The sequence below is a fragment of the Capra hircus genome, chromosome 9 (assembly GCF_001704415.2).
Source record: "Capra hircus breed San Clemente chromosome 9, ASM170441v1, whole genome shotgun sequence".
Taxonomy (NCBI): domain Eukaryota; kingdom Metazoa; phylum Chordata; class Mammalia; order Artiodactyla; family Bovidae; genus Capra; species Capra hircus.
In genome coordinates, this window is record NC_030816.1 from 78108102 (window position 1) to 78129977 (window position 21876).

General features: G+C 37.3%; 1 protein-coding gene across 2 annotated transcripts in view; it reads left to right on the forward strand.

Moving 5' to 3' along the window:
- The window catches only part of OPRM1 (opioid receptor mu 1), a 57890-nt gene that overhangs the window by 14322 nt on the left and 21692 nt on the right, over window positions 1-21876 (forward strand). The window lies entirely within an intron of this gene.

Here is a 21876-nt window from a genome sequence, read left to right on the forward strand (position 1 = left end):
TCTAGTGGAGAAGAAAATTAAACCATTTCACCAGCTGACAAATATCAAAGGTAGGACTATGGTAACTAACCCAGGGTTCTTCAATCATACTATCTGACAAACACTCTTCCCATGGTTTACTGCAATGCGACACGTTTTGATTTAAGTCTTCATTTAATTTTCCAAATTTCATTAAACATATTATTTATGTTTCAGAGACAAGATAAAGAAAAGTGAGTGGAGTGGGGCTTGGTTAATTTTTATAGAACAGTGAAAGAGAACCCCATTGACTAGGATTTATAAATATATCTCAAAGCAGATATTACAAATATTCCACAAGTATGAAAGATAATGCAATGAAAGAGTGGAGTTTGGAATGCATGGGATTCACAGGAAGAAAATCTCAAGAATCATTGCTGTAAGACATTCCTCAGTGTGTCCCTGCATTGAAACAATGTCAGTTTTATTTCTGAACACCCTGTCATTCAGAAACACAGGCAGCAGAGAGCTCAAGTTAGAAGTCAAGCTCAAATCTTATGTTATTCAAAATTTCTATCCATTTTGTGGAATTTATGGTACAACTATCAAAGGAGAAATTGATGTCATCTTTTGAAAAAGGATCATTGCTCTGAAAATAAATAGAAGTTTTCAGTCTTTAAATAAATATGTCACATTTCCATGAAAGACACTGGTACATGAGTCAATGCCTCAAAGCATATATTAAGACGTATAAACCAAACCAATGATAATTTCCTCAAGAGTACTATTTTTTCAACACTTTAGAAACTCAAAAATAAGAGCATATGAATGAATGAATAAGCATGCCCTTTCACACACCCTTACTTTAATTGCTTTTTGAAACATATTTTACAAAAAGATATATGTCCTTTATCAGAAAATTTAGTCTCCTGGAACAATAATAGAATTCATGCTTTGATGTAGCTGAGATATTCTGCCCACCCAGTTGTTTGAAGTTATGTTGATATTTGAAAATAATATATTCTAGTCAACATTCTAGTCAAGATAGATGAAGATGTGAAGTTAAACATATCAAATCATTGGAGGGAAGCAGCCAAGGAAAATAGCTGTGATTTTAGAAAAATCTAGATTTTGATGCATCAGTTACCTTTAGCACACAAGAGAAAACATTCTAAAAAACCAGAGCAAAATTAACACTTTTATAAGTATAAACATTTAACTTCTGTCTTATCAGAGCACATAGTATCTGCTTCCTTAAATTTGAAACCCATAAGAGGCATCGTCATCATCATGCTGAAAGTTTGCTGAAAGTTACAGTATACATTAGCCTCCATATCAATAATCTTTAAACATACTATTGAAATGTTTTTCATATTTACATTAACCCTTCAAGGAAGATACTGATATCTTTCAAGTTTTACAAATGAAGAGAGCAGATCTCAGAAAATTTAAGTAATAAGCCCAAATTTGCCAGTTGATAAATGGTAATGCCAAGATCTGAAACAAGACCTACATGGCCCTGAAACTTAAGGTCTCTCAAAACTGTTATGTTTAGTTTCATCGAGCTAGTTTCTGAGGCCTCACTAGGATGACTGACTAGTCTATTATCTTACCTTACCTATCATACTTCCCAGAACATTCCCTAATTGATAACCTCTTCATGACTTTTTCTTTATTGATAGGCTGCGCCCCCACTGAAATGGGAATAAAGAAAATAGGAAAGTTGGCTTTTGAGAGGTCAAAATCAGGAGTTTTTCCTTCGTATTAAGCTGTGACATTTTGGATTGAACTTCTGTCTCTGGGATAACTGGATTCAGGTCTCTGATTGAGTCTGCCCTTCAACCTGAAAAATAAAATAAAATAAAATCCATTAATTATTTGTGGAACTTCTAACTACAAAAACTCAATTGTGGTATAAAGGTACTCTCTTTCTTGATCCCCAGAAGCATCATTTTATGCTGTGAACAGCATATGCTAACAATTTACATCAATAAACTGACCAGGAGACAGCCAGGGTTCCAGTCTCAGTATTGCAAGTGACAGATCAAACTAGGCTTTTTGGATCTATTATACAGCCAAACACCAGCCATTCTCAAGTTTCCCTTTATTTCAGGGATCCCTTTTTACATTTCTAAAAAAAAAAAAAAATTCTGAAATTTACAAAATTGCTAAATTGTAAGCTCCCCGAGGATGAGACTATCTTTAAAAAAAAAAAAAAAAGAAAGAAAGAAAGAAATTCTGCTATCCCTGAATTTTACAGTGTAACAAAGGGTAATAGGACATAATGGAGCTGAAATGTTTCAGTACACTGAATTATACTGATTATACTGTTATGTTAATGCCATGCTTATTTCAGCCCTCTGTGTTTCAGTGTCCCATTTCTAGTTCTAGTTTGCCAAAATAAGAACTTTTAGAACATTGTTTCTCTGAGCGTTAATAGCTGAAAGAAACTTGGAATTTTCCAAAGTGAAATTCTTATAACATGGGTAGTCTTTGTTTAATTGGGGAGCAAAATGTTTTCCATATTCAAGTAGAGATGAGAACCTGGGTCTGTGGAGTCCTTGCCTTTTCCTTCTCCAACTTCATTGTCCCCAGGAATCCAAATGGGAGAGGGGTTATTGAGAGATAAGAGAGGCTGAGAAAAAATTGGATCTGGAAGCATTAACTCAGGCAGAATTTGAGGAGAATCAATCAGTAAGAAAAGATACACTTCGACTGAAAGATTCTGCTAAATCATCTGCCTAATTAAATTCAAAGAAAAGCATCTTAGTCTATTCCTCTGTCTCTCTACTGAGCAAAACACCAGACGGACAAGCTAGGGGCAAGTCGACTGGAGTTACTGCCAAGTGAAAGTAACCAGGCATGTCAGTATTAACTCCAGAGAGCCTAAATAAGGTAAGCAGATGTCTGAAGTACTGACAAGCCTCCCTTCTCACACATGGCTCTCGCCTTTAATTCTTTCTTTGCTTCTCATGTCCTTATGAAAAGATGTGGAAACCTATTTTATTCCATTTCTATGACCAAAGTCTTCCCAAAGACTCCACTCTACTTCCCTTCACCTTCCATGCTTTAGAAGCAGATTGAAGAACGTGAATTATCCAGGGAGATGAGTAGGGCATGGAATTTTGCCTCTTGTATCAATAGGATAGACTAAACACTGACAAACATTGTGAGAGGTATCCTCAATGGACAGATTTCTTTCCCCTTGAAAAACCAATGGATGTATGACTCCCTAGGAGAAGAAAGGAGATGACCGTAGCTGTGATATTAGAACAACAGTAGTGAGGCTCCTCCCAGGACACGGAAGAAGAGAAATCTCAAGATAATGTGAGACTAAGAAATTCAGATCCATCTTAGTGTTGTGTCATGTGAGAGGTCACCCTAGGTGACTAAAGGGACTTTTCTGGCCTCTGCTATGGACTTACCATTTCACAGATATTTCAAAGCACAAAGTTTAGGCCAAGAAATGGAAGTCCCACTTCATAGAGCAGAAAATACACTGGTAAAAAAGGATAATTATCCACTATCAGTAAAATGAAATATGCCAGCAAATTTGGAAAACTCAGCAGTAGCCACAGGACCAGAATCCTATCCTTCCAATCCCAAAGAAGGGCACTGCCAAAGAATGTTCAAACTACTGCACAATTGCGCTCATCTCACACACTAGCAAAGTAATGCTCAAAATTCTCCAAGCCGGGCTTCAACAGTACATGACCCATGAACTTCCAGATGTTCAAGCTGGATTTGGAAAAGGCAGAGGAAGCAGCAATTAAATTGGCAACGTTCGTTGGATGATGGAAAAAGCAAGAGAATTCAAGGACATCTAGTTCTGCTATGCTAAAGCCTTTGACTGTGTTGATCATAACAAATCGTGGAAAATTCTTAAAGAAATGGGAATACCAGACCACCTTACCCACCTCCTGAGAAATCTATATGCAGGGCAAGAAGCAACAGTTAGAACCAGACATGGAAAAATGTTCTGGTTCCAAATTGGGAAAGGAGTACGTCAAGACTATATATTGTCATCCTGCTTATTTAACTTATATGCAGAGTACACCATGTGGAGTGCCAGGCTGGATGAAGCACAAGCTGGAATCAAGATTGCTGGGAGAAATATCAATAACCTCAGACATTCAGATGATACCACCCTTATGGCAGAAAGTGAAGAGGAACTAAAGAGCCTCTTGATAAAGGTGAAGAGGAGAATGAAAAAACTGGCTTAAAACTCAACATTCAAAAAACAAAGATCATGGCATCCAGTTCCATCACTTCATGGCAAATAGATCGGGAAACAATGGAAACAATGACAGACAATTTTCGTGAATTCCAAACTCACTATAGATGGTGACTATAGCCATGAAATTAAAAGACGCTTGCTCCTTGGAAGAAAAACTATGACAAACCTACTCAGCACATTACAAAGCAGAGACATTACTTTGCCAACAAGGTCCGTCTATTCAAAGCTATGGTTTTTCCAGTAGTCATGTATGGATGTGAGAGTCTGAGCACCAAAGAACTGATGCTTTTGAACTGTGGTGTTGGAGAAGACTCTTGAGGGTCCCTTGGACTGCATGGAGATCAAACCAGTCAATTCTAAAGGAAATCAATCCTGAATATTCATTGGAAGGGCTGATGCTGAAGCTGAAGCTCCAATACTTTGGCCACCTGTTGCGAAGAGCTGACTCATTAGGAAAGATCCTAATGCTGGGATATATTGAAAGCAGGAGGAAAAGGGGATGACAGAGGATAAGATGGTTAGATAGCATCACTGACTCAATGGACATGAGTTTGAGCAAGCTCTGGAAGATGGTGACGGACAGGAAAGCCTGGCACGCTGCAGTCCATGGGGTCCAAAGAGTTGGACACGACAGTAGCTGAACAGTAAAATGATAATGCGTATGTGCTAAGTCTCTTCAGTCATGTCAGATTCTGGACCCTATGGACTGTAGCCCATCATGCTTCTCTGTCCATGGAATCCTCCAGGCCAGAATACTGGAGTGAGTTGCCATGCCCTTCCCCAGGGGATCTTCCCAACCCAGAGATTAGACCTGTGTCTCTTATATTTGCTGCACTGGCAAGGAGGCTTTTAACCACTATCGCCACCTGGGAAGCCCAAAATGGTAGTAAAATTTCTAAATTAAATGCATTTAACATAGATTTGTAATTGTTTCTTGGAAACAGACCAACTGGAAAACAACTAGATTTACACTTATTTCTGAAAAACAAACAATAGACAGACTTATTTATAGTCAGTCTTCTACTATCCCCTTCCTGTCACAATCAGAGACAAAATCCTGGGCAGCCTGAGCCAGACAGGTGACTCGAGAAGCAAATTTAATACTTCCCTGGGCACTCTACATGTGATGAAACAAATGTTGAATAATTGTATCTTTCCTAAAGCCTGAACACAGGTGAGATACTTCTTTCAACATTGCCACATCACCAGCTACTGTGCCATAAAACCTCACATACTGTTTGGAAAACACTTGTTTCTGGTCTCTTACCATACTGAATGCCCCATACGTTTCAGTCGAGAACCGCTACCCAGCACAGTACTTGGCAAAAATAAAAAGGGGTTAAATAAATGCATGTTTGACTCAGTGTTGACACTCAGAGGGTTTTATGATGAAATAAATTAATTTGAAAATATAAATGTAGCTATGAAAGTTAAAAATATGCTATAATGCTTGATATTCTAGTTCATACATAAAGTCCAATATAAGTATTTAAGCTAGAAGAAATGTGAAATATATAACTTTGATCATAGAGTGTTAAACATGAAATGTTATCAAAGTTTGTCTCTACCTATTAAACTTATGGTGTATTCTACTTTTGCATTTTACTTTTTATATTCCTCAGATTCTAAAAAAAAAAATGAATGTATAATGGTATAAGGAAAAATACAAAAAATAAAAATAAAAGAGGAGAAATTTTCAAAAGTAATAGATAATCCCGAAAAGTGATAAAATATTGCATTAAAGAGCTTTTTCACCAAAAGATAATTCAAGATCATGTTTGCAGTTTCCCTATTTAAAATACTGTTACATACATTAATCTGTGACTAAAAATGTTGTTAGTGCCAAGTGATTTTAGTCCCAGTTGAAAGATAATTCTATATTGATTTAATAGCTCTTGTTGCACCAGAAGCCTAAAATTTCTAATTTTAAAAATTAATGGGACTTATCTGCTTTGCCAAATAACTAGTCTGTTCATGAATTATGTTTTCTCCTAACAAGTGCTGTTGAATTCTCCACAGGGGAAGGAAAAATACCAAAAATGTTTCTGCCCGAAAATACTTTTTAAGAGATCTCAATACATTGTGTTTTGTTTCCAATAAAAATCCCAGGTCAACATGATAGTTGAATTATAAAGGATTATATACATCTTGGGTGGCAAATAGTTATTATAAATACACGATTTTACATAAGCCAAGATCTCCAGGCACTAATTAATTGCATTACCTTCATATTTCCTTCAATTGGTCCTAAAAGATTTTGGACAGCTACTGTTGCAGAAATTAATTGAATGCCAAAATATTTAGATATCAGCAGGTGCTACGACACATTAAAGGGGATAAACAGGGAATGCTCATCAACAGTTCTGACAAATGGAATTTTAAATTGAGTCTTCACAGATCTTAATTAAATCTCTGGTGCAAAACTCAGGAGCAATGAGAACTTTCTTATTTCAACTTCCTACACAGTATCCTAATGTATCATTCTCTCCAACATGTTGTGCTAATATTAAATGCAGTGAATGGTTCTATCTACAGGACACATACACACACTCCCAGTAAAAATATTCAAACTATCCAGGCATTTTACTTGCATAGCAACAAGCATCCAAATGTTTCAAGTGTACGACATTAAGCTTTTTTTGTCCTTGACAACTGTTCTAAAGTTCCGTTCTCTTTAAAATAAGGATAAGGGCTTTCCTGGTGGTCCAATGGTTAGGGCTCCACACATCCAATGCAGGGTCCCTGGGTTTGATCCCTGGTCAGGGAACTAGGATTCCCCATGTCACATGGTGTGGCCAAAGTTTTTTTTAAAAGATACAATATTAAAAATTAACATTTAAAAACAAGAAATTTCATTTAAAAATTAAAGATAATGATCATAGTTGTTTTATCTTTTTTTTTTAATTTTAAAATCTTTAATTCTTACATGCGTTCCCAAACATGAACCCCCCTCCCACCTCCCTCCCCATAACATCTCTCTGGGTCATCCCCATGCACCAGCCCCAAGCATGCTGTATCCTGCGTCAGACATAGACTGGCGATTCAATTCTTACATGATAGTATACATGTTAGAATGCCATTCTCCCAAATCATCCCACCCTCTCCCTCTCCCTCTGAGTCCAAAAGTCCGTTATACACATCTCTGTCTTTTTTCCTGTCTTGCATACAGGGTCGTCAAGATACTAGTAAGATTTTTGTGAGCATCAGTTTACACAAAGGTATATATAAGTGTTTGTACTTTGGCCACCTCATGCCAAGAGTTGACTCATTGGAAAAGAATCTGATGCTGGGAGAGATTGGGGGCAGGAGGAGAAGGGGACGACAGAAGATGAGATGGCTGGATGGCATCACTGACTCGATGGACATTAGTCTGGGTAAACTCCAGGAGTTGGTGATGGACAGGGAAGCCTGGTGTGCTGCAATTTATGGGGTCACAAAGAGTCGGACGTGACTGAGCAACTGAACTGAGCTGAACTGAACTGAAGCCTTACTGTACTTTATAAAAGTTATTATTTCTCGCATAAAAAATTTACACCACATGGACATACTACGCAGTGTAATGTAACAAAGAGCATAAACTATAACAGATATGGATTTAAATTCTGCCTCTGCCACAGCTATTCTTGAGAGTTATTTAAGCTTCATAAAAGTTGGCTTATTCATGGACAAAAGAAGTGATAATGTGCAACTTATAAGTCTGTTACAAAGATTAAGAAAATTCAAGTTAACTGCTTACAGCAATACCTAACCCAGAGTAACCATTCAGTAAATACCAGCTATAATTATAATACTCAAAAAATTACATGTCACCATCACACTTTAATTTGTTTTAATGGTTATTGTTAGTGGTAATATAATAACCTCTTTACAGCTATGAGAACTGAAGCTCAGCCACTTCCCCCAGGTCACAAGACATTGTGCTCAGACCTGTTTGCTCTGCTTTGTTTAGTCACTCAGTCGTGTCTGACTCTGTGATCCCATGGACTGCAGCCCTGCAGGCTCCTCTACCCATGGGATTCTCCAGGCAAGAATACTGGATTGGGTTGCCAAGCCCTCCTCCAGGAGATCTTCCCAACCCAGGGATCAAACCCAGGTCTCCTGCACTGCAGGCAGATTCTTTACCATCTGAGCCACAAGGAAAGCCCAAGAATACTGGAGTGACTAGCCTATCCTTTCTCCAGTGGACCTTGCCGATCCAGGAGTTGAACCAGGGCCTCCTGCATTGCACGTGGATTCTTTACCAGCTGAGCCACCAGAGAAGACCCTCAGACCTGTGTATCCTATTTCCAAATCCAATATTCTTTCTACTATGCTATGCTGAAATGTCTTACTCCTAACATGATTAAGAAGTCAAATTTGGAGAAAGTGAACAAAATCAAGGTAGTTTTAGTTACTCACTCTTGTGTAGATGCACAGTATTTAAACAGGGTTGGTCTTGCTCTTAAGATTAAGCAAACAACTGGTATGACTAGAGAATTGCCACAAATGTATAGTCTTACCTTGAAAGGTAAAATTTTTGTTTCTTAAGCTCCTAACACATAAGATTTTAATTAAAAGAACATTAAATAGTCATTTTACATTTTTCCCCCTAAGTGGACCATTATTAAAGTCTTCATTGAATTTTTTTTTATTGCTTCTGTTTTATATTTTGATTTTTTGGCCTCAAGGAATGTGGGATCTTAAGTCCCCAGTTAGGGATCATGCATTGCAAGGCAAAGTCTTAACCACTTGTCCTCCAGGGAAGCCCCAGATAATCATTTTAAAGTTCAAAATATCTCTGAAAGATATTGAAAATAAACCTGATAAATATAAACCTGATGACTACAATTGGGCAAGTAGGTCTTTGCTTTGGGGACGTCTAGACCTAAAGACGCACGCTGAACAGTCCTTGTAGGGATGGAATGCATCACAGAGGAGAGGAGTTAACCTCAGGGGAGCTGAGGATGCAGCTGAGGAAGCAGTGCGTGATCGTAGGCTCTGAGAGAGGGGAGGAGCCCTGGAAAAAGGTGAGATAGTATCCAATGTGAGCTCTCAAAGCCCCCAGGTCCACCAAGAACGGATTCTGCCTGCTACAAATAGACACTGGGTAAGTGTATTTGCCAAGATTGCAAGGGTGCAGACAGCTGTTGTAGCTACCGTGCCCTCCAAGTAGCCTGTAGCCCATCCATGGACATCGCTGGAAGATTCCTAAAGTGAAAGTGAAGTCGCTCAGTCGTGTGGCTTCCCCCAATTGCTGATTGCTGTTGGCCCGCTGCTGCTGATCCCTCCTGATGCGAGCACACTCTACTATCAATGCCTACCAGCCAAAAGCCACTGGGAATATACCTAGAGGCAAATGAAATGAGACATTAATTTTGCTGCAGCAATATCACAGGGATTTTAATTTTTGTTTGGTGATTTAGAAGAGGATTCAAGAAAGCAGAGCTCTGTCTGGATAGGATGCTGTCTCAGAACAAGAGGAGTTTGACACATGGGCATCAAAGATTTTTTTTTAATATAGGAGGCAGAATTAACAGAGTAGAGCTAGAGTCATCACTGACTAATAAGCAGTTGTCACTTAATGTGAACCAGGAAAGGGAGATGCCTGCCTTTTTTATGGTTCTGAATGATTTTGCTTTTATCTCTAACCAGGCATGATTATAGAATCCACCTGTTTTTGTCTTATTGCATCACAACCAATCATGAAGAGTTCTCCTCTGAGGCTGATATTCTATAGAATTGTGTTCCACAAAGAAATATCACAACCCAGTTGTCAGTAACTAGACTTGCTTCCTGAAAGCTGTCAGGGCTTCTTTTCTTTCTCTCTATCATTCAGCCTCACTACATTCACACGTCATCTGCTCTTTTCTTTGGCAACAGGGGAGTGGAAAAAAATGGTGATCAACGAGGGAATGATAAGATGACATGGGATGAGGAGGTATAATTTATTTTCGATTTGTTCTTAAGGAGTAGGGAATACTTTAAAAACATGAGATGAATGGGAATTTCAAATTTAAAGAAATTGTATAGATGTGGGCTTTGGGGTCAGGAGAATCGAGCCTGTCGTTCAGACAGACACATTGCAGAGCACAGATTGTGTCTGTTCGCTATACTCCGCAAACTTACAGAAAAACAACAAAACAGGTAATCCTAATACAATCCACACGTATATTACATAGCAGGAAGGTTTCATGTGCAAGCTTTGCTAAAGGTTGAAATTTATTCTCAAGTTCACAGATAGCACAAGATTTGGCTTTATTAAATACTCAAAGTGAATACAAAATAATCTTTCATTTTTAAAATGACTGAGAACAGGCACAAGATTTTACTTTTGGCCCCTTTAACTCCACCTTTCAGAAATCTTTTTTTTTTTAAAGAACACAAGTTAAAAATCAATAAATCAATGAAATAAATTTTTGAAAATTATAGATAAGTTCCCAGTAGGCAATATTAATGTTTAAACGATCCTATTAAATGTCACTCCTGCTTTCTCTGCTGTTTGAACCAACTGAGAGAGAGCCCAAAACGAATCAGCAAAGAAAAAAGTCAACTTTATTACTGAAAAATACTTAGCTGATATGACATAGTTATGCAATAATAATGGCTTCTTAATTATTAACCCAGAATGAAATATAGTATCCCACAGGCCTGGCCCACTGGCAACCTCCCCATGTGTGGACCAACCCCTTTACAATTTGGAACCTGGATCAGTGGAATATACCCTGTTCCCTTTTAGCAGTTGAATTTCAGAGAGAGAGAGGAAAAGTGGCAGAGCTGTACATAACCAACTCTTTATCCTAAACACATAAACTGGATAAGTTACTCCTTTTGAAAAGAGTAAATGATGAAACAGCGAGATCAGTAGTGTTAAGGGTTGCTGATGACATTATTCTCAAATTATAAATTCAGAGGCAAGTGACAAATGCTGAAGATGACCACATGAACAATAGAAATGTGATGGGAGGAGAGGAATTGTCATTTTTCATCCCAAGGATAAAGTTATGTTCAGCTGTTTTTTTGATACAGATCAAATACATGTTTTAGATAACCAAATAAAATAAGCGTTTTTGTAGTGTCTCCTATGTGCTGGGCTTGGAAGAGCTGCAAGACTCAAATTTTACCTGAGGGGTTCTCTGCGTGTTTCAGGGAGGCAGCATGGATAAGTGAACAGACTCGGGGTAACTCCAGTTCTGTCGCTTAGAGGCTTTATAACTTTGAGTCAAGTATCGTATCTCTGAGGCTTAGTTTGCTCATCTGTAAAATGGGGATGATAAAGTGCCTCTCCCCTCAATGTTATAAATTTGCTTAGTGCAATGTCAGGCCAGTAGCCACTATAAATGAATGTTACTCTTCTCATGTATAAGAAAAAGTTTAGAAAGATGTTAGCCAAAATGTTATCTCTGGATTATATTATTCCATTTTTTTTCCTTTGTGCTTTCCTGTATTATTTATTTTTACAATAAGCAAGTACCACATTTTTTAAAAAATCAAAAATACATTCTGAAGAATATCTATATTTTCAAATTATTAAAAGGAAATTTCAAAAATGTTTCAACAACCACACAATAAGAAAAGTCTTTATGAAAAATAGAAGCAAAACATGTACATACACACACCATAAAGGAATTAAATTTGACAGTTTTAAGAAACAGAAAACCATGATGAATAAAATTAAACACTAGCAGCCTGAAAGAAATATTTATAGTATCCATTTTAATCTCTAACAAGTCAATAAGAAAAACATGATCCAAAAATGGGCAAAAAGTAAAAACAAATTAATACAGAAGGCAATATAACTCATCAAGGAATACATTAAATTATTTTCAACCTATAATCATTAAAATTTTAATTAAAATGATAATGACATGTTATATATCATTCATAGATTGGTAGATATTTTAGAGTTTTTGGCAACAATTTTGCCTTATCATTTTCTATAGTAAAGTAGAAAATAGTTTTTCTGTAGCTTCGTTGATCAAAATTTATTTCTATTAAGACTATAGAACAATCTCTTCCCATTCTATAACTTTATATTGAAATTGTAATGTATATTTTTAATATTGTTAAATTTGGGGAAATTTCTATCAAATTTCTTTCTTATATGAGCTATAAGATTTATAAGGAAATTAGGTATAAATGTGATTTAGTATATTAGAATATATAAAATATATGCATTCACATATAGACACACTTGTAGCTATGGTACTGCTACAAACTTGTTCTTTCAGAAGCAAGAATTCTGATAAATTCTATTTATCAGAATTTAATAATATTATAAATATTTTAAAATATTGAAAATATTATAGTCTATGAATAAATGCATTTTATGTTGTATAAACAAATATAATAATAATGGAAAAGAGCCATTTTCTTGGATATTGATAAAAATCAAATCCCTCATTTACAAAAATGTGTCCTCTGATTAGAAGACTTTTCCACAGACTAGCTTCTGGTTCTGACATTTTAAAAATTCATTTCTTTCTCATTCACATCCTGAAGTATTATATCCTTATATTAACATCTTCATATCCTCTCTCCTTCTCTCCCTTCCTCTCCCCCTCTCTTCTCTTCTGTCCCTTTATGAAACTTTGTTCTTCTCTGCCTTCAACATTCTTCACATTTTTCATCATACAGAAAGGCAATTTCATCCACTTGCATGATTGGAAATACCATCTAGAGCTTGATGACTTATAAATAAATTGCCCAGCTTAACTGCAAACATATATTCACATATAATGGTCATGTTTCCTTTGTTACACAACATAATACACTCAGAAATGAACTCTTTATCAAAACCATATCTCCTTTTCTTCTTCTCCTTCTCTGCTAAATAATGATATTACTATCTATCCATTCTTGTATGCTAAAATTTGTGAGTTCTATTTCACCCTTCCTCCTTTACTCCCTATTTCTAAAAATATAATTAGCTTTTGCCTTTCTAATTATCTCAACTCTCCATTCATTACATCTCCTTCAATGATGGTTATTTTGCTATTACTAATTGTTATGATGGTGATGGTCGTGGTGTTTGTAGTGCATAAGAAAGAATAAGCACCCTTTGAGACATTGCTTCAGCAATACGTGAACAGTGAACTTCCTGATGTTCAAGCTGGTCTTAGAAAAGGCAGAGGAACCAGAGATCAAATTGCCAACATCCGCTGGATCATGAAAAAAGCAAGAGAGTTCCAGAAAAACATCTATTTCTGTTTTATTGATTATGCCAACGCCTTTGACTGTGTGGATCACAATAAACTGTGGAAAATTCTGAGAGAGATGGGAATACCAGACCACCTGACCTGCCTCTTGAGAAACCTATGTGCAGGTCAGGAAGCAACAGTTAGAACTGGACATGGAACAACAGACTGGTTCCAAATAAGAAAAGGAGTATGTCAAGGCTGTATATTGTCACCCCACTTATTTAACTTATATGCAGAGTACATCATGAGAAACACTGGACTTGAAGAAGCACAAGCTGGAATCAAGATTGCCAGGAGAAATATCAATAACCTCAAATATGCAGATGACACCACCCTTATGGCAGAAAGTTAAGAAGCCTCTTGATGAAAGTGAAAGAGGAGACTGAAAAAGTTGGCTTAAAGATCAACATTCAGAAAACGAAGATCACGGCATCTGGTCCCATCACTTCATGGGAAATAGATGGGGAAACAGTGGAAACAGTGTCAGTCTTTATTTGGGGGGGCTCCAAAATCACAGCATGATGATTGCAGCCATGAAATTAAAAGACACTTACTCCTTGGAAGGAAAGTTATGACTAACCTAGAGAACATATTAAAAAGCAAAGACATTATTTTGCCAACAAAGGTCTGTCTAGTCAAGGCTATGGTTTTTGCAGTGGTCATGTATGGATGTGACAGTTGGACTGTGAAGAAAGCTGAGTGCCGAAAAATTGATGCTTTTGGACTGTGGTGTTGGAGAAGACTCTTGAGGGTCCCTTGGACAGCAAGGAGATCCAACCAGTCCATTCTAAAGGAAATCAGTCCTGGGTTCTCTTTGGAAGGAATGATGCTAAAGTTGAAACTCCAGTACTTTGGCCACCTAATGCGAAGAGTTGACTCATTGGAAAAGACTCTGATGCTGGGAGGGATTGGGGGCAGGAGGAAAAGGGGGCGAAAGAGGATGAGATGGCTGGATGGCATCACTGACTCGATGGACGTGAGTCTGAGTGAACTCCGGGAGTTGGTGATGGACAGGGAGGCTTGGCGTGCTGCAGTTCATGGGGTCACAAAGTGTCAGACACGACTGAGTGACTGAAATGAACTGAACTGAACTGAGACATTGCACTTGAGAATCCTAGAGTAAATTACGGATGTCCCCCCAAAAAACCTGGAAACATAGTGATTGAACTTGAGAGAGAGGTTGTAAGTCAACTACATGGAATTGATAGGTCTAAATCATGGATTGTAAGAGAGTAAAACAAAGAAAAAGGAGCAAACTTGGTTCTCCTTAAAAAATGTGGTTCTGTTACCACATTCAGTATGATGAGAAAATATCTCAAAATTCCCAGTACATTCCCAGCATGGGCATCTTTGAAAAGAAGATTAAAAACCTTTGCATACCTACCTCGATTAGCTACATAGTGGCTGAGTATATCAGCAATGCGCATCCAGAAATACACATGGCACGCAATGCAGTTACTGCACAGATCATTTCATTTTTAAATGGAGCCTAGGGAAGGGCAGAGAGAAGGTCTCAAATATTTGTACATCTCTCTATGCTTAGTTTCTTCCACCATAAAAGAAGGTGATCAAATGATGTGGTCCTCAGAGCCCCTCTCAGATCTCACTTCTCATCATTCTATGACTTTCTATGGCCAAAGTTCTTCTCAATTTGACAACCGAATGACAAGGCAGAAAGGAATACTCCATGTTCACTTTTACTTCAAAAGCCCTTGGTTCCCGTAAAAAATTTGTTTCATTTTACCATAAAAAATTAGAATAACCCAAGCCCTTTTTCCTGTATTCAGTTTGATTTACTGGTGCCCATCTTGTGCTGGATTCTATGCTGAATGGATAATCTATTATGGTTTTAAATTTTTCTGTTCATGCTGTCTTTCATATTATGCTTGCATTGAGTATATGCACCATATCATCACCAAAATTTTTATGTTTGTTGCACTCAGTGCAGAAGACAATAATTCTACTGATAGTCTATATTCTAAAAATGTAGACTCTACAGCATAGGCTTGAGCTTCTCAAAAAGCAATTTTCTAATATTGACATTGATAGAATTGTTCTATTATATTTTGAAGTTTTCCTTGTTGTTCCTTCAATATTAAAGAAATGCCTAGGGATATATCATAATTTGATATTAGTGGTAACCCCTTTGATTATTTTTTATGTCCAAAACCTTCAGATTCTAAAATAAGAGAATTTCCTTTTCTCTTAGCACTCTCAAACTTGAAAGCTAAAGTGTTTCTAAATTTTAAAAATCAGTCCTTTAGAATAAAAATAAAACATTGTTATCTATGAAGCAAAGGCTGAGGTAGATGTTCTAATAATGTTTTTCAAGTAATTTGGTCTAAAGAGATGAAAATCAATATTTCAGGAAATAAAAATCTAAAGTCACAGATAAGAATGTTTCATTCAATGACAATGGTTTACATACATCAGAGGATTTAGCATCATATTTTTCTATAGTACATCAATGTTATCTATCACAGAATATGAGAATCAAGAAAAAACATGTTTTTTCATATAAACTTTTGAGGAGATAAATGTGCTGAAGTAAAATTTTCAGAAATCAAAAACCAAAAAAAAGCAGGAAATAAGCAGTTTCAAAAGCCATAATGCAAAAAATTATTAAACAGAGTCTCTTGGCCATAATGGAAGTCTCTGCTTTCATTTTCTTTCCTCTCCACTGATGTGCCTCCCTGTTCTCTACCAATCCTCCACCTCAGTTTCCAATTCCAACAAGAGGATTTGAAGAACCTTTTAAAATGCATGCAATAAAATAAGAGAAATGAAAAAGAAAACAGGCAAATAGGAGGCCAAAAGAGAATGAAATGATGAGATTTGCCGGAGACCCAGTACAATAGAAATATATTAGATTCTAGTGCCTTTAGAATTCTATGCAATTATTAAAAGGACCCACACATTTCACTCTGATTTTTTCTAGCACCAAATGCAAAAATAAAAACATGATCAGTTATTTGTTTCACATTTTCTATTTATAAAGTACATCCATTGCCTGAAGAAAGCAGAGTTTTGTCCCTTTTCCATCTGAAGGCTATTTTTCCCTTGAATTGTCATTAATGTATGATGGAGTAAGAAGAAAGTAGGAATACAGAGAACAACAGCAAAAAAAAAAGTAGGTGTAGATGAAGAGAGAGCACTACTCAATCAAAAAGACTCACGGTTGTTACACTCTGGTGATACAGGGGCAGAAAGAGGCAGTGTGTCTTTGTTTAATTTCCTGTAAACCTAGCTTGGTCTTCTCTTCTGAGGCAAATTAGCAAACAATAGTCATTTCTCTGCCTGCAGGGCTCAGAGATCTAAGAATACTCCTGTCTCATTTTGCTAACATAAACTCATTGGAAATTTGGTCACTGACCACATAAGACCACTTGAAATAAATGTAAATAAAATGTTTTAGAATATTTTATAGTAAAGTGAGAAATCTCCTGTTTGCTCCACTAAGCTAGTGGAAAACTGAACAGAAAATAATAAACTAATATATAGTCTCTTTGTGTTAATGCCTGATGAGACTGTATCATAGGTTTTGGTTTTCAATCGCTCTCTCTCCCTCACACACACACACACACACACACACACACACACACACACATTTGCCTGAGACAACAGAATGGTCTAGATAATAGAAGAGAGATTCAGGTGGGTATTCATATATCTACTTTCTTCTTCTAAATAACAACCTGAAATGTAGGACAAGTGACTTTATTTCATCCAATTTATCCAATTAATCATGAATATCAAAAGATGACACTCTGAGGTTTTTTTCTCTATTAAAACTGTGAATTTTTCTACGTGAGGGTAAGTGGATATAAAAAATCATGACAGATATGAAAAAGTATCCAAGCACAATGCTGAACATAGAAAAGGGGCTCATTGAATCCTTGAAGAGTTAGATAGCTTTCTTCTTCACAGATAAACAGTAAAAGAGAAAAAAGAAAAACTTCATTTGTCAAAAACAACAAAGGGCAGAATATCAGCCCCCCAAGAGATAAAAACATCCTGTACATCCCAGATGGTTCTATTGTGAACTCCTTAAAAAATTAAGAATACACAGAAGAACTGTACAAAAAAGATCTTCACGACCCAGATAATCACAATGGTGTGATCACTCACACTCACCTAGAGCCAGACATTCTGGAATATGAAGTCAAGTGGGCCTTAGGAAGCATCACTACAAACAAAGCTAGTGGAGGTGATGGAATTCCAGTTGAGCTATTTCAAATCCTGAAAGATGATGCTGTGAAAGGGCTGCACTCAATATGCTAGCAAATTTGGAAAACTCAGCAGGGGCCACAGGACTGGAAAAGGTCAGTTTTCATTTCAATCCCAAAGAAAACCTATGCCAAAGAATGCTCAAACTACCACACAATTGTACTCATCTCACATGCTAGTAAAGTAATGCTCAAAATTCCCCAAGCCAGGCTTCAGCAATACATGAACCGTGAACTTCCAGATGTTCAAGCTGGTTCTAGAAAAGGCAGAGGAACCAGAGATCAAATTGCCAACATCCATTGGATCATGGAAAAAGCAAGAGAGTTCCAGAAACACATCTACTTCTGCTTTATTGACTATGCCAAAGCCTTTGACTGTGTGGATCACAATAAACTGGAAAATTCTGAAAGAGATAAGAATACCAGACCACCTGACCTGCCTCTTGAGAAACCTGTATGCCGGTCAGGAAGCAACAGAACTGGACATGGAACAACAGACTGGTTCCAAATAGGAAAAGGAGTACGTCAAGGCTGTATATTGTCACCCTGCTTATTTAAATTCTATGCAGAGTACATCATGAGAAACGCTGGGCTGGAAGATGCACAAGCTGAAATCAAGATTGCCGGGAGAAATATCAATAACCTCAGGTATGCAGATGACACCACCCTTATGGCAGAAAGTGAAGAACTAAAGAGCCTCTTGATGAAGGTGAAAGAGGAGAGTGAAAAAGTTGGCCTAAAGCTCAACATTCAGAAAACGAAGATCATGGCATCCAGTCCCATCACTTCAAAGGAAATAGATGGGGAAACAGTTGAAACAATGTCAGACTTTATTTTTCTGGGCTCCAAAATCACTGCAGAGGGTGATTGCAGCCATAAAATTAAAAGACGCTTACTCCTTGGAAGGAAAATTATGACCAACGTAGAGAGCACATTAAAAGCAAAGACATAACTTTGTCCACAAAGGTCCATCTAGTCAAGACTATGGTTTTTCCAGTGGTCATGTATGGATGTGAGAGTTGGGGTATAAAGAAAGCTGAGTGCCAAAGAATTGATGCTTTTGAACTGTGGTGTTGGAGAAGATTCTTGAGAGTCCCTTGGACTGCAAAGAGATCCAACCAGTCCATCCTAAAGGAGTATATACCAGTCCTGGGTATTCATTGGAAGGACTGATGTTGAAGCTGAAACTCCAATACTTTGGCCACCTGATGCAAAGAGCTGACTCATTTGAAAAGACCCCCATGCTGAGAAAGATTGAAGGCAGGAGGAGAAGGGGACGACAGAGGATGAGATGGTTGGATGGCATCACTGACTCAATGGACATGAGTTTGAGTGGACTCCAGGAGTTGGTGATGGACAGGGCGGCCTGGCGTGCTGTGGTTCATGGGGTTGCAAAGAGTCAGACACGACTGAGCGACTGAACTGAATTGAACTGAAAATAGGTAGAGAGCCATGTGAAGCTCACGATGGTATACGAAACTGGCAAGATGGATTTTGGAATGTGGGTGGAGTAGGTGTATGCTAGGTAGTGTGTGATTCTTTGCAACCCCTTATGACCCCATGGACTGTAGCCCAACAGGCTGTTCTGTCCATGATATTATAAAGGCAAGTATACTGGAATGGGTTGCCATTTCCTCCTTCAGGGGATTTTCCAAACCCAGAGACTGAACCTGCGTCTCTTCTGTCTCTTGCATTGGCAGATGGATTCTTGACCCCTGGAGCCACCAGAGAAGTTCATCCTGTTTTCATGCATCCTTGATCTTTTTTGTTTCTGGACAAAGACAGGGTCATCACAACTCAAGAATTAACTCAAAAACACAATAGAATAACCAAAGGTTTACAAAGCCTATCTCATTGCAAAAGTACTTAGTTCAGGGTGGCTTCATTTAGTACATGTGGGTCAAAATTCAATGAGGTTTTGGTAACTGGGGAAATAGCTTGAACAGGTTTAAAAATAAATAGGAGTTAGGGAGGTGGGAGGGGGGTTCATGTTTGGGAACGCATGTAAGAATTAAAGATTTTAAAATTTAAAAAAAAAATAAATAAAAAATAAAACATTTTAAATCTTAAAAAAAATAAATAAAAAAATTTAAAAAAATAAATAAATAGGAGTTATAGCCACAAACAAGGGAGGACATTTACAAACAAAAGATATATATGGAGCACAAAAGAATAGATGAGCTGCCCATGAAATGAGTTTCCTGACACCCTTTCCCTAGTATATCATCTGAAAGCTCCATAAAAATCACTTTACTGGATCAATCATTGAAGGTTCTGAGAATCTATTTTTCAAATAGTTCTATGGCAATTTATTTGGAATCATATTGCAAATAAGCTACTAGATCACTTAGAACAAAATTTCAAAAATACACACTAGGAAAATTTCCGTAGGATAACTAGGAAGGAGAAAAATAGCTTAGCCCACTACCTAGAGGAAAAGACCCAATTCAGTGACTACAGCAGGAACGATCAATGTCAGGAAGGCCCTATAGTCCAGGGGAGACCCTCTGGGAATATGTCACCTATCCCTCCCAGTTTGTTTTGTCCATTTTGCCACCAAATTCATCTCTGACTCAGTAAGAAGTAAAAGGCCCGAAGGATGGGTGAAGGATTGTGTGTTGACATCCAGGAGTTCGACTCAGACCCACCCAGGTGAACCGAACAGCAAAGGTGACCCTTCCTTCGGCTCCCTTCTTTGGCACGCTTGCTCACTCTGGTGTATACACTCCTATAGCTTGTAGTGTGAGTCTAATCATTCATGTCACTTTCCGGGGGCAATGTTCATACTACCACATAGAACAGGACAAAATGAAAAGCTCATGTTTGCTGGACAGCATGACCCCTTTTCTGATCAGACTATTGTTTTAGACTGAAGCCTTTGAAGCTATACTGGAGGCAACTGGAATTCTCAGACCTTTAGTCTTGTATTATTCTTTCACGTATTTTGGAAACTGCTGAACCCCTTTTTATATGTTGCTGTGATTTAAAGTGTGAGTAACTGAGATAAGAATACTGCCTATCTGTAGAGGAAGGATCTTTGAATAAATGGAGAAAATTAAACATCATTGTTCCCATAAGATGCCAAGCGAAATAACTTTCATAGACAAATATTCACTTTTTCTTTTGTGATGTGAGACTCTAACCTAATTTTGTTTCACAAAACATCTCATTCTAAAGGAGGAAAGGCTTTTTTAACTGAAATAATCATACATTAATAAGCACATAGGGCTAAGATGAGCCTGAAGAAAAGGTTAGAAGTATAATGAGTCATAAACTTTACATAAATCAGTAAAGAAACTGATTATTTAACATAAAACATTGTACTAAATATAAGCTGTGGAATGTACGTCTACTGCCTGAGACGGTGACTAACGCAGTCAAGTGTGCTACAGTATAGCTAGCAAGGTTTGGGGAGGTTGGTTTATTTTTGTTTTCTTTCTGCTTTGAGGGAGAAATTTCAGCTAATAAACAACATCAAAAAGTTTAAAACTTCTTGAGCATCAAGGTCAATTACTCAAGGGTCCTAAAAGTCATATCTTTTATTTCATTTTTGATTTTTTACTTCAGAAGATTTGGGTTGGGAAGATCCCCTGGAAAAGGAAATAGTAACCCCCTCCATTAATCTTGCCTGGAGAATCTCATAGACAGAGGAGCCTGGCATGCTACAGTCCCTGGGGTCACAAAGAGTCAGACATGACTGAAGCGACTTAGCACACAAGCACACTACAATCAAATGGGTTTACCTCTTCAAAGATCAAACCCATGTCTCCAGCAGTGGCAGGCAGATTCTTTACCACTGAGCCACCTGGCAAGCACACATGTATATATAGACTCCAGTACAATTACATTGTTCCATAGTTTTAGTTGTATATATGAAAATTTTCTCTTACTTATTTAGAATTAAATGCATTATTACTGAGTAGATACTTTACTGAGAGCTCCCTGAGTCTATTACACTTATCACAGTGCCTGGCACATTTTTTAAAAAAAGCAAATAAACCAATCAATCAGTATGGCAGCTATTCTTACAACCATTTTACAGATAGTGAAACAGAAAAGTAGAGAAATAGGTACATGATTATAAATGGCCAACCTAGTACTCTGAAAGAGTTCCTTTATATCTAATCTCAGATGCTTTCCACTAATCCTTACTATTGCTTTTGCTTTGGTTTTGGGAGGGTTGTTTGGTTTTTGCCTTTTAGTTTTCAATTTTTTTTACTAAAAACTTCATTGCATTTCACACTGATGGGTTTTTTTTTTTTTTTTCTGACTCTACCAC